At 49.4% G+C, this 12,716-nt stretch overlaps 1 protein-coding gene across 11 annotated transcripts in view; it reads right to left on the reverse strand.

Moving 5' to 3' along the window:
* The window catches only part of MBNL3 (muscleblind like splicing regulator 3), a 94,911-nt gene extending 86,037 nt beyond the window's left edge, over positions 1 to 8,874 (reverse strand). For 6 of the 11 annotated variants that reach the window (XR_005604731.1, XR_005604730.1, XR_005604729.1 and 3 more), the window contains exon 1: positions 8,767 to 8,848. The gene's annotated coding sequence lies outside the window, so the exon portion shown is untranslated. Of the gene's footprint in view, positions 1 to 7,428; positions 7,624 to 8,532; positions 8,583 to 8,766 lie in introns of those variants that run through there. The other 5 variants (XM_039572352.1, XM_039572348.1, XM_039572354.1 and 2 more) reach the window with 5 other exon arrangements.
* Positions 8,875 to 12,716: the final 3,842 nt, after the last annotated feature.

Below are 12,716 nucleotides of genomic sequence, written 5' to 3' on the forward strand. Positions count from 1 at the left end.
TCTATAAAACCTCATACAGAATCCACCCTACATGCCATATTCATCTCCACAGTCTTAGAAGAAACATGGATCACAACTACTCAACCTACTGCTTTGCAGACCCTGAAAATCATGATGAAGGTGGTCAATCCCGTGTGAGAGCCACCCAAGAGAGGTGCCCTGGGCAGACTGGTCCAAGGGAGTGCGCAGTGCAGGCATGGGGAGGAGTGGGAACAACCTGCCTGCACTTCTGAGCAAGGTGGAGAGACTGGTTGTACCCAGAGGCAGCAGGGGAGGTGTCACCTCACTGTGGAGATGCAGGAGGGAAACGGCTTGCCGTTCATCCTGCAGGAGAGCAGCCCACTCTGGTTTCCTTATTTACATGACCTGAAATGCAGCTTCCTCAAGCACCATGGGAAAGGTGCTGCTTCATTAGCCAGACCACGCCTGGGCACTTGGGACACCGCCAACGTTAGCTCATTACCAAGGCTCTGCTTAATGAAGGGCACTGAAGTTGTCACACCAAGTGCTTCACTGAGTAATCAGTCAAGCCAAATTCATCAGTGATGGACTTGGTCTGAGGAACAAGCAGAGTACACAGAATGGAGGCATGTGTTTGTGGATCCACGAGTCAAGTGCAAACGCAAGGTGGAGATGCCAGTGCCAAAACCTGGGCAGTCTGCCTAAGGGCATAGAGGCTTCACAAAACACCTCTACACTCCAACTTCCGCAGTCGGATACAACTCCACCATCTGGAGGTTTAAAAGAAAGGAGGATAAACCACCTGTAACCCTGTGGAGGGCTCCATGCTACTGTTTCTTTTTTGTACTTCAAAAATAACTTCACTGAAATGTATCTGAAAATGCAATACAAGCCCCCAGGCCAGCACTGCTTATTACTACTTATATAAAAATGTTCACACTATACTTGAAAGGAGCCCAGTGATACCTGGTATGGCTTATAAAAAGGTTTATCCATCCTGACTTGCTGGCTGCAGAACAGAAGATCCTGCAACTGAGCAACTTAAGAAGAGTGACCAGCATTGATTAAGAGTTTTGACCAGATTTTGGGGAGTGAAACCCAAACACCTTTGCTGCCCAAACAGGGAAGAGCCCAAAGAGCCCAATTCTCTCTTCTCCATCAGTTTTGCACCCTATGGCCTGCAGTAACATTTTGCATGCTGTGGACTAACCCAGTGCTCTGGAGAACAACTCCCAGCAGCAGCCTGGAAGTCAGCCATGGCTCAGAGCTTGTCCTTTACCAGGCAGGATTTCCCATCAATGACATGGGGATGTTTGACAGCTCACCATTTCAGCCTTTAGGACCACTTTAACAGCTGGTCCATTAACCCACACGGGCTCCTCCCAGTATCACAGCCCTGCATTGCACAACCACATCTAACCACCACACAGTCCCAGAACCTTCCACCAGAACATTACCAAACGCTACACAAGCACTAATGAATTAAGTCCCAGCATCCTAATTAACTCCAGGAGCAGAGAAGCAGACTGAGGTGTCCCTGTCTCCCTGTGAGCCTGCTGAGGAGCCAGGCATGGCAGACAGACCTGCAAGCTCCCTCCCTCTGCTCAGCTACAGACCTGTGATATATTTTAAAGGCTCTTCCCAAAACAGAAGGAAAGGAGGACAAAAAGAAAAGCTTTCTGTTTTCCTTGAAAAGCAGGTCGTGCAACAAAGAAAGCACTAATAAAGGTTTCACCATCCAAATTAAAAGTCAAAGGCAGCAATAAAGTGTCTCTGAAATATAAGAAACGCATTGTGCACTGTGTGAAATATATTGCTGCCTAGCAGAATGAAGCCAAACATCTTAATATGGAAAAACACCTCTACTTTTGACCCAAACAGATTTGGAACAGGAAGTAAAAATAAATCATCCAACTGCAGCCTCCCCACACTAAGAGGAGCAGCAGCCAGCGTTTCCTGCCCACCCTTGCCCTGTCCATGGCCGCCAAGGTCTGCACACTGTTCGCTCAGGGGCCAATCCCACCTAAAACAGACAGTTTGTTATTAAAGCTGTTGTAGGCAAGATCAGGCCTTTACTGAAGGGGATTCAGCTGGGAAGAGCCAGGGAAATGGAACTGCAGGAATCACCCCAAATGCTAGATCCATTTGCAAACCGCACAGGGACAGGCTCCCCAACAAGACTACCCTTCCCTTAGTGGCTCTCTCCATTTTCACCAGCCTGACTCGGGACAGGCATGTTTCAGGAGTTAATTTTGGTTTTACTGCATCATCACCAGAGAACTCTGAGAAATTTAGTCAAGCCTCAATTGGCTCAAAACATAACTGCATTTCTCTTAAATAGCTTTGCATTATTTCATTTTTTGTTGGGTTTGGTTTTGGTTTTTTTGAGTTTGTGCATATTACATTCTAATTATATTTTAAAGCTTTCATTTGCAGCTACAAGAATAACCCAGAAAGACATACAGATGAGCTAATTTTCAAATCATCACTTGATGAAGGACATGAAAATTTAAGAAAAGTGACAGACCAAAGGACTTGGAAGAAAAAAAATGAAACATGCAAAACTGAAAGTCCGTTATCTCTTTTGTTAAAGCCAGTAACTCAGTGCCAAAGAGAATGGCTTTAAGACCTCAGCAGAGCAAACACCAAATATCACACATGTAATGCAGCAGAAAATGCCATTTACACAAATGCTACACACTTAACAGCAGCTCAGAACCTGGTATTCTTGACTAAAATTCTGCTTTCAGCAAATCTCGTAAGTATCATTTTACCAGGTCAAGCAGATTTTTCCTACAAGATTTTAAAAGATTACATGCCAGGTGTAGAACACTTCATAAAGCAGAATTAGATTTTTGCCTTGCGTGATTTTTTTTTTTTTTAATAAATAATAGCAACCAGAAAATTACAGCCATTAGTACAACACTGCCTTCACAGCAGATTTATGGCAGCATTACCAAAAGCAGAATTTCACCCAGCAACACTTCTGGGTAACACAGACATCTGCAGAACCAAGGGGAAAAAAAGCACATAAGCATGCACAACCACACGTTTTGTGCATTACATCCAAGACTTTTACAAGGATGGGTGTTTTGTGCCACTGTTCTGCAAGACAGTACCCTGAGCAAGCACAAGTGTATGGTACAATCTCCTGCACACAGAGACCTCTAGTCCTACCTCATATTCTTTTAAATCCCTTACCTTCATGCTCATAAATACGGCTTTGGCAGAGGGGCTGCACTGCAAGGAAGGAAACTCACCCCACACTCCTGGTTACAGCGCTACATGAAATCCTCCCTCTGCCCCAACAAGCTTCCAGCAAAAATATCCAAGTTTATCACTCCAAGGAAAGAACAATAAGTGAGAATCCAAAAAGGCAGACAGAAGTACCGCCAAAAAATCGGAGCTCTTTCTCAAAAAAAGGCTCTCCCTTAGGAAGCCTGCCAGTCAAACCGGATCACGAGGCTGTTTTCTGAGGGTGAATAGAGTTCTTATTGACACAGCTCATGTCTGCAGCATGCAGCCCTCCACAAGGCTTTCAAGAGCAGATCGGATTACACAGACACATTCTCTCTGATTTTATGCATTCAGAAGCCCTCAGACATAAAAAATCCAGCTCAGAAGGCCACCGCTTTTTCAGCTTGCTATCAGCCTACGTGCTTTTACAAAAAAATCCCCAGGCAAACAGATCCTGGCACCTTTATTTGGGCTCCCAAGGCCCTCCCCTTCACTCAGCAAGGCCATATAATTTGAAGGCCAAGACACAGATTTGTTCCATGTCAGTAATACAACAGGACTCATTCCCATGGTGAGTACTGAGCTTCAGAATGGGAGAAGAGAAAAAACAAGTATCTGCTGACACCATTTAAAATGGGAGACGATAATATCACTCTGGGTAGACAATCCTTCCTGCAAGATGGCATGGAAAAAGAGGAGGATATACACCTTTTAAAAGAACAACATGCACTGCATAGCTTAACAGGCAAGAAGTGCCCAACTGCAAATGCATAACAAGCACAAATTCAGGTAAATCATCTAGCCAGGGGCAGTAATTTTGTACACATGGGAATCTGGAGAAAACAAACGAAATTTCTATACTTAGCATGATAAGGAATTCCATTTCAGCAGCAGACATAGATAGAAAGTCTGGGGTACCTATAATGTTGCATTAGAGGTGAACAGAGAACGACAAAATGTTTTATTATAAATGCTCCAGTGTAAAGACTGTGTTTCAGCAAAAGAGACAAGTCTGTGCTTAAATCATATGAAAAATTAGAACCTGAGCATTGCCCTAGAGATGGATGCATGCACTGCCCAGAGGTCTGGACTACACCAATTAAAAAGAAGTCACAACTCTCCCCCCCGCCCCGCCCCAAAAAAACAGTCTAAAAAACAAACCAGTACATTACACATGGGTAAGTGGATCCCTATCACCTAAAAAGGCACTCCTGCATCAACTCAGCCACACTGAATTGAAACTTCTCACTGAAATATTACATACGGCAAACACAGTAAATCAAGCAAGCTTGAGCTTCAGAGCTTTTAAGGGATTTTAAGAGCAAACACACACTGTTCAATGAAGACATTCTCTCTTCCCTGCTTCCAGCCTGCAGTTGCTCCCCAACCAAGGTTTTCTAGCATTCTGCAAAAGTATCACAAAATGAGAATAGATTTTTCTCACATTTTTCCTGATGGCTGCTGGGAGGCTGGATCTGGGCAATGGAAATGCAGGATGCCGTGTCTGTCTGAGGTGGCAGTTCTTTGGGTGGATGTTTGCACTGTTCTCAAATCACACCAAGAGAGCCATCACTCCTATGACTACCTTTGGATACTGAGATCCAAGCAAATTGAGCTTTTCAGTGCTCAGCCTCCCTCTCAGTGAGCAGCCTTGTGTTTCTAGTACTCAGTTTCCACACGTGACTTCTAGTACGTTCATGGTCCAAAAAGCCTGCTCTTATGAATGCTCTATACTCTTGCCCAACACATCTGAGTCATGCAATGGTTCACTCCACTGACAAAGCCAAGTGGCCACCACCAGCATAGAAGGGGTGTCCTACTGTGGGCATCAGTCACCAAATCCTGACTGTAGATTCCTCATCTTCACCTCTGCCTGCATTAGCCACAAAGAAAATCTTCATTTGTTTGCAGGCTCCTGACTAGGCTGCAGGCATTGGTGACTAGGACAGCCCATGGTTTGACTTGTGCCTTTAGGAAGATCCATTTGCCAGAAAGCAACGCAGTTATGCTGTGGCCCAGTCTCATCCTGTCCTGCCTGGGCCCCCCAAGTCATTGTGCCAACACAACCATTTCTGTGGCCACATGGAGAAGCAGAGTGATGGCTCAAATTAGCATCTTTTTTTTTCCTTGTTATTCTGCAAGATTATTCTTAATTCACATGGATGGATGAGACTGGAGAAAAAGGCCAGAAGCAGGACCACTTCTACCACAGCACCAGTTTCAAAATTGATTTGCAAGCTATGCTGTAAAAAGTAAGAAAGCCAGCCTCTCTCTCTCTGCAGTCACAGGTTTTTAAGTTGCACTTTGAGATTCCCTTAAATGTGCAGAACAGCCCCTCAAAACCTCATGTCTGATGGCGTCATAAGTGCAAAATTCTAAGCTCCACATATTCCTCTTGCCAAGATGGGACAAGCCCAGGAGAAAATTTCTAGGTCTATAAAATTCTACGAATAACAATTCTAAGAATGCCAGCCATTCCCCAACAGAGAATAAGAGGGCAGAGCAGGCCCCCATTGCTTGTGAAGTGGAACTGGGCACAAAAACCACTAAAAAAATCCTCTGTGTGGATTCAACATCTCAGAGGGACAACTCCCAGTATCCCTAGTGTCAGTAACTTTCCTGCAGCACTGGGAGGGAGGAATGACAGGTCTAGATCCACTCCCTCTTTCTCCATGTGGGTCCCTCACTCCCTCACAGCAGTGGAAAGGATGCGGCACCCTGAATTCTGCTGACCCGGCCAGATGCTGCAGGACACTGAGCAGGACAGTTTACAGCACCATGGGGCTAATTTCCTTGCTGACCACCAGGTCTGCTTTGGGCCCCTGCCAACATATCCCACTAAAGGCCCATAAGGCAGCACCAGCTCTGCAGCAGCCACACAGCTGTAAACAGGCTGAACCAGGTGCATACATAAAACTCAGCCACTCCTAGGAAGGCCAACTGAGCCCAAAGCAGACTGCTCCTTCTCCTGCTATAAGTACATCCCATAATACCTAGAAGCTTCAGCACAGTCCATTGTATTCAGAGAAACACTCAAAACACCAAAATAGTTCTCAAACTTTTCTGGGCCATCTCTACTTTAAAATGACTTCATTTAACTATGCACCATGTCTATATATATAAGCACACACACCCAAGGGAAATTAGCACCCGTGAGCAGAGCTGGTGCCCACACACTGTAACTCTCCACAGCCTCCCAGGTCTGCCTGTGCAGCTCCACACCAGTACAATCCAACAGCAAACCAGAGCTACCTGAAGCTGCCCCAGGAAGATCCTGCCCCACTGGCAGGAGCACTGAAAAGACTGCAGCCTGCAAGCTCTCCACCAGACTTGCTAACACTCATCTTTCTTGGGGTATGGAGAGTAATGGGGGCAGGGAAGTTTTAAGACCAAATGACAGTCCTTTTTAAGTACTTCACTTCTGCACAAAGCTGAACCCCCAAGTCCTCCCTTCAGGATTTTTTTCCCTCCCAGGACCGAGATGCATGATTTGGACATTCATTAGTAAATTAAGCTCCAAGGAGCAGGACTGTGCCGTGTAAGGCATTTCTCCAACTTGAAGAACAGCACCATTGCAGCCTCCACATACTACCTTAACAGCAAAACACCCACAAGGAGGACCCATAGGGGGAAAACATCTCTGCAACCCCATGGAAGCTGCTCTGTGGAAACTTTAACTGCATTACTTCTGCTTCTGCATAATCCCAGAATAACTAGTTTAATTCAGACTGCTCCAACTCAGACACTCGATAGTTTCAACACGGTATAGACTATAACCTCACTCTAATTACAGGATCATATTACATGTCCAACAACTGCTGCAATTTACTCTTGCCTGATACACCCCAGCTGAAAATTGCTCATCCCACCTCTCACTCTCTTACTTTTTGGCAACCTTTGAATGGAGGCAGGGACACCTAGCAACACCTCAGCATCTGACACAATCGTACCCCAAGCCCCAAAAAGATTAAGTCATTATTTCCTTGCAGTAACAAAGGCAATGACTTCCAACAGTGCAAAATAAACTAGTTTTAGGCAAATAGCACAGACACACTACTGTTCATACACTTCTCCACGCAAACGCAACAGAGGACTATTGCTAAGAGCCACAACACCACGAATTCGCACGTTGCTCCCCGAGCCAGGTGCTGATCCTATCTGCGCAAGAGGGGAGTTTTCAGAGAGGCAGAAGTTGCAGGACCAGGCAGTCGGACAAGGGATGTTCCTTACAGCAGAGCACGTCTTGCTTTTGAGCTCAAAACTGCATCCGCGGCTCCCGCTGCCATGAAACGGGAAGGTGCTCTCCCCGCAGCCGCTCGCCCGCGCCTGAGCCGAATGTTAACAGGTCTCTGCCTCGCGTCAGCTTCACCACCGCCTCATGCTCGGCCGGGGAATGTTCCGCTGCCCGGGCGGACGAGCTGTCCTGCCACGGCTCAGCGATGATTCAGCAAGGGGGTGGCTCCCGGTGGGAAGGCACACCTCCCGGGAGCTGTCACACCGCGAGGCCGGGGCAAAATGGGAGAGAGAACTTGCTCTATCATGGCTGCACTTTCCAAAATGCGTAACCTGGCCTGGTAGGAGCGAAGGGGGCGAAGGCGGGGGGGGATGTTTCCATCAGCAGGCACATGGGAATAATTGAAGGAAACATCTCGAGGCTTTTAACCATGGCACAAGTAAATGAAGCAAAAGAAAGGGGGGGGGGGGGGGGGGAAGCGCCAGACACTTTGGGAGCCAGCATCAACTTCGCCAGGCTGTGTTCTTTGTTTCTAGGCAGACTCCAGTGCGGTGGCAAGAATGAACAAATGCGCATGTCTTCATAAGAGTAAAAAAAAAAAAAAAAAAAAAAAAAAAATCCCCCCTCCCCTCTGGCCCCTCTCTCGCCTCTGCAGCGGCCGGGGCCCTCCGGAGAGTTTGGGCTGCTTTTCCAGAAGTAAAGCTCCGCTTCCCGCTGCTCCGAGCAGAGGTTTGCCACGCTACCAGGCGTCCGGGGGTACGGCAGCGCCTGCGACACTTTCGGCTGCAAAAATTAGTTCTGATGTGGGTTTTATGTTTTTTTTTTTTTCCTATTAAAGAACGGAACGCCGCCCCCGCCACACTCCAACCGCGCCAGCCGCCCTCCGCAGCCGCCCGCCAGAGCGGAGCAGGGCCCGGCCCGCCGCCGCCGCCGCTGCCAGACAAAGGAGCGATGCGGAGCTGCGCCAGCACCCGCGGCCAGCCCGCCTGCGCTCCCGGGACAGCCGCCCGCGGGATCGGGACCGGAACCAGCCGCCACCGCGCTCCCTCCCCGGAGCGCGCCCCCCGTCCCCGGGCGCCCCGCGGCCGTCCCGGCCTTACCTCGCAGCGGCGCTCGCAGGCAGCGGCGGCCGCTCCGTGCCACGCGCGGCGGCGCGGGGCGAGCCACGGGGGCCGGTTTAGCGCGGGGGCCGCCTGCGCGCCGCCATTTTAACGCCTCCCGCCCGTCCTCCGCCCCCCCACCCCCCACTCCCCGCGGCCACGCGCGGCGTGGAAATGCCACTCAGCGGCCCCCCTCGTCCTCCCCGTCCCCTCCGCCCCCGTCCCCGCCGTTACATTGACGCAGCGGCTCCTGGTCGCTGGGCCCGCCGTGGCGGAGCTATAGCAGCAGGGCAGCAGCAGCAACCGCCGCCGTCGTGGCCCCTCCGCCGCCGCCTCCCGCCGCCGGGCGCACATGGTACGCTCCGGGGCCGCGCCGCGCCGCGCCCCGCCGGCCGCGCGCGCCGCCCGGCTGCTGCCATGGCAACCGCCCCGCGACCCCCGCCCCGCCGCGACCAGCGGGACGCGCCCCAGGGCCGCTGCTCCCGCCGCTGGATCGGGATGCCCGGACGCCTCCCGGCACCGCTGTACCACGGCCATCCCCGGCACCCGCACCTCTGCCTGGCTGCCGGACATAGAGCTACCGCGCCCCCGCACCGAGCCCACCTGTCCCCAAAGCCACCGCCACCTGCTGAGGGGCTGCATCCCCAGTATCCCCAAGCCACCGCCATACCTCCCTGCCGTGTCCCCTCCACCCCCAACTGTCATCACACCTCCCTGGCATGTCCACTCCATCCCCAAAACCACCATCGCACCTCCCTGACGTGTCCCCTCTATCCCTGAAGCCACCATCACACCTCTTTGATGGGTCCCCGCCGTCTCCAAAACCACCGTGACATCCCCCCACTGAGGGGTTGCATCCCTAACTGTCCCCAAATCACTGTCACACATTCCTGCTGTGTCCCCTCTGTCCCCAAAGCCACCATCACACACCCCCACTGTATCCACGCTGTTCCCAAAGTCACTATCACGTGTCCCCACTGTGTCCCTGCTGTCCCCAAAGCTACCATCACACCTTCTTGTTGTGTCCCCATTGTCCCCCAACACCATCACATCCACCTTCTAAGGGGCTGTATTCCCAGTGTCCACAAAGCCACCATCATACCTTCCTACTCTGTACCCCCTGTCCCCAAAGCCACTATCACAGTCCCCTGCTGAGGGGTTGAATCCCTACTGTCCCCAAACCACCATTACATATCCCTGCTGTGTCCCCACTGTCCCCAAAGACACCATCACATCCCCCCATTTTGTCCCTGCTGTCCCAAAGTCATCATCATACCTTCCTACTCTGTACCCTCTGTCCCTAAAGCCACTCTTACATGTCCCCACTGTATCCCTGCTGTTTCCAAGGCCACTATTACACCTTGCTGCTCTGTTCTTGCTGTCCCCAAAGTCACCATCACCTCCCCTGATCACACCCATCCTTATGTCCAAAGCCATCATTGCACCCCCTCACTGAGGGGCTGTATCCCCACTGCCCCCAAGCAATCATCACTTCCCCCCAAACACATTTCGTTTGTCCTCAAAGTCACCACCACAGCCTCACGTCGCCGAAGCTGTTGTCACTCCCCCCCCAGAGGGGCTGTGTCCCTGCCAGGCTTGGCCACCCTTACCTGGGTAGTGGCATAGCTCTTCCACACTGCAGTGCTCATTTTCACTCCTGTTTTGCAACAGAAGATTGCATACGCCAGGACAGTCGCGAGGGAGAGTAGGCACAATGTGAAGCAGATGAGTAAATCATGAAGCCGCCATGCATGTTCTGCATACTGCAAACCAGGAGCTAACTTCCTGGCAGCCAGCTTCAGGATGCTTCAAGTCAGTCTCTGCCAATGCAGTCCTTAAAAACCTCTCAGACTGTGGCTGCAGGCAGCCCTGCTCCTTTCTGACTTTAGCATCTAATTCCCACAAATATAGATAATTGAATTATGCTTGCAATAGGGTAGTGGAAAACAACCAGCAACCACTAGGTCACTGAAGAAAACAAAGTCAGTTAGGTTTTTTTTTTTCTTTTAACTGAGAATTTTTTGGGGGTTGGTGACACTTCGTCAAGTATGAATTCAACCAGACATAGAGAGAAGCAGCTGAGGGTTGTTTATTACACACAGAGTAGCCCTCCCTGACAGCAGCACTAATGGAAATAACACTAATAAAACTGTCGTGTTCGTGGTCTGAGCAGCAAAGTGTGAGCCCTGGTTTCTGTGTCCTGTTCTGACAATCACTTCCCCAGTGACCACCAGCAGACCACTTCACCTCCCTTCCTAGTTACCACCACTGATTCATAGTTGAGATCAATTAGTTAATGTTTGCAAAGTCAGTTGAAGATGACAAAGCGTTACTTGCTGCTAATAAAACCATAATGATTCCACTGTTAAACATTAAACACACAACGAGGTGTAAAAAAAATACCACATTTATGGAAAATTCCTCTTCCTGCAAGGACAAAGGATTAGCTCCTGAAAAAAGAAGGATGAGCACAAATTTGCACCACAAGATTGTGTCTTAAGGGTTTGGCTTCTGCTTGGGTCTTTGCTACTGATTGTTTGTGTGTCCATGAGCACATCACCTGAACACGGCCACTTAATCCACAGCTAGCCAAAAATCACCAGAAGGTTTTGGAAAGGGATCGTCCTTTCCATTTTGTGCCTCTGCTTTCCAGTCTGCTAAATGGGATGAGGATTGCAGCTGTGTAGCCTGATTTTTGCAGGCAACATAATACAGCAGTGAGCAAACCCTCGCAACATGGTCATTAGAAGCCTGGGGAGTTGTGCTGCTTGTGGGACACGTCACACTACAGTGAGAGGAATAAAAGTGGGTGTGTGGGACTTTCTAGGAGATTTTTCTTAGCAATGAGTCTTGCTTTAAATGCAGAACTGGTAGCTGTGCCACTGGTAGGGCTCCAGGTCACCATATGTAGAGGAGCACATGTCTGATGCTCTGACCTACAGGCAAGAAGGCAGAGAGGAACCAGGAAAACCACGTTTGTCTGTAGCTTTGGGCCTGCATGGGGCCACATTCATGGTGATGAGGCACTGGTGTTTCTGGCAGGGCAGAAGCCATGGGTGGGGATTTGCATAACAGGAGCTCCAGGCACTTTAGGATTTGGCACAGCGATCTCAGAGAGAACTCCTCTCGAAAAAGAGCAGCCCTTTGACAAGGTATCCTTCATTTCCTCCACTGAACTGCCCTTTGCAAGGAGCACGCCTGAGCTGCAACAGCCTATTGCATCCTCCTCCTGAAATCTGATGCTGCCCTGCTTTGATGACGATCAGTTGACTGCAGAAAAGCTGAATCATGAAACAAAGGTTATAAACAAGGTTATTTTTAACGAAGGAAATTAATCCCACATCATTCAGAAGTCAGGGCAAGGGACTGTCGGCTGGGGCTTGCAGGTCTCACTTCTGCCCCGACATTCTTTATGTCCTGGAGCAAATTAAAATCTCTCTAGCCTTTAATTTAGCTTCTTATAACATGGACAAAGCAGGAGACTCCAGTTGTGCTTTCTTTGTACAGCAAAGCTCCTGGTGTGACAATAAAGTGATACTGGGAGCTGTGTGATGCCAAGGGCTGGCTTGCACTGCCACCCAGCACCTTGCAGAGCTATTTTCAGCCATGCAAAATGATTGCATGCAGTATTTCAACAATGTTCATAGACATTTCAGATGCAGAGAGACTAACCAGTCTGATTCCCCTCTCTCATATTTCACATACATTTCTTTCTCTCTTACATTTCAATTCCCACATGAAGTCCAGTAACTTCTGCTTCATTTTTCTCACTGCAAACTCAAAACAGACAAGTTTTGCAACCCAGAGACTCATGCTGTGCCCTTCATGCACTGGGGTGCTGCTGGTGTGTTGTAACTACCCAGTCTAGGAGGAGGGAAGATGGGTCTGGTTCACCTACAGCTAACTGGGAAATTTCCTGTGTATGCCACTTTCTCACACTTAAATTCTTCCATGAAAAGCATAATTCATTTTTCCTAGGAAAGGTGACTCAACTCGGAGAAGCAGGGGATTGAGGCTGGGGCTGGCTAGGCTTCTGCGCACTTCCCGAGAAATATGAACAACTCCGTGTACAGATCCTTGCAAACCTGTCTTCTCTGCTTCATGCCCTAGTTAACAAGTGCTTTGGGTGTGTCTCCCCAACACTACAGAGATAACTACCAAGGTTAAAGAACTCTAGATTTTTT

The sequence above is a fragment of the Corvus cornix genome, chromosome 4A, assembly GCF_000738735.6.
Source record: "Corvus cornix cornix isolate S_Up_H32 chromosome 4A, ASM73873v5, whole genome shotgun sequence".
NCBI classification, from domain to species: Eukaryota; Metazoa; Chordata; class Aves; order Passeriformes; family Corvidae; genus Corvus; species Corvus cornix.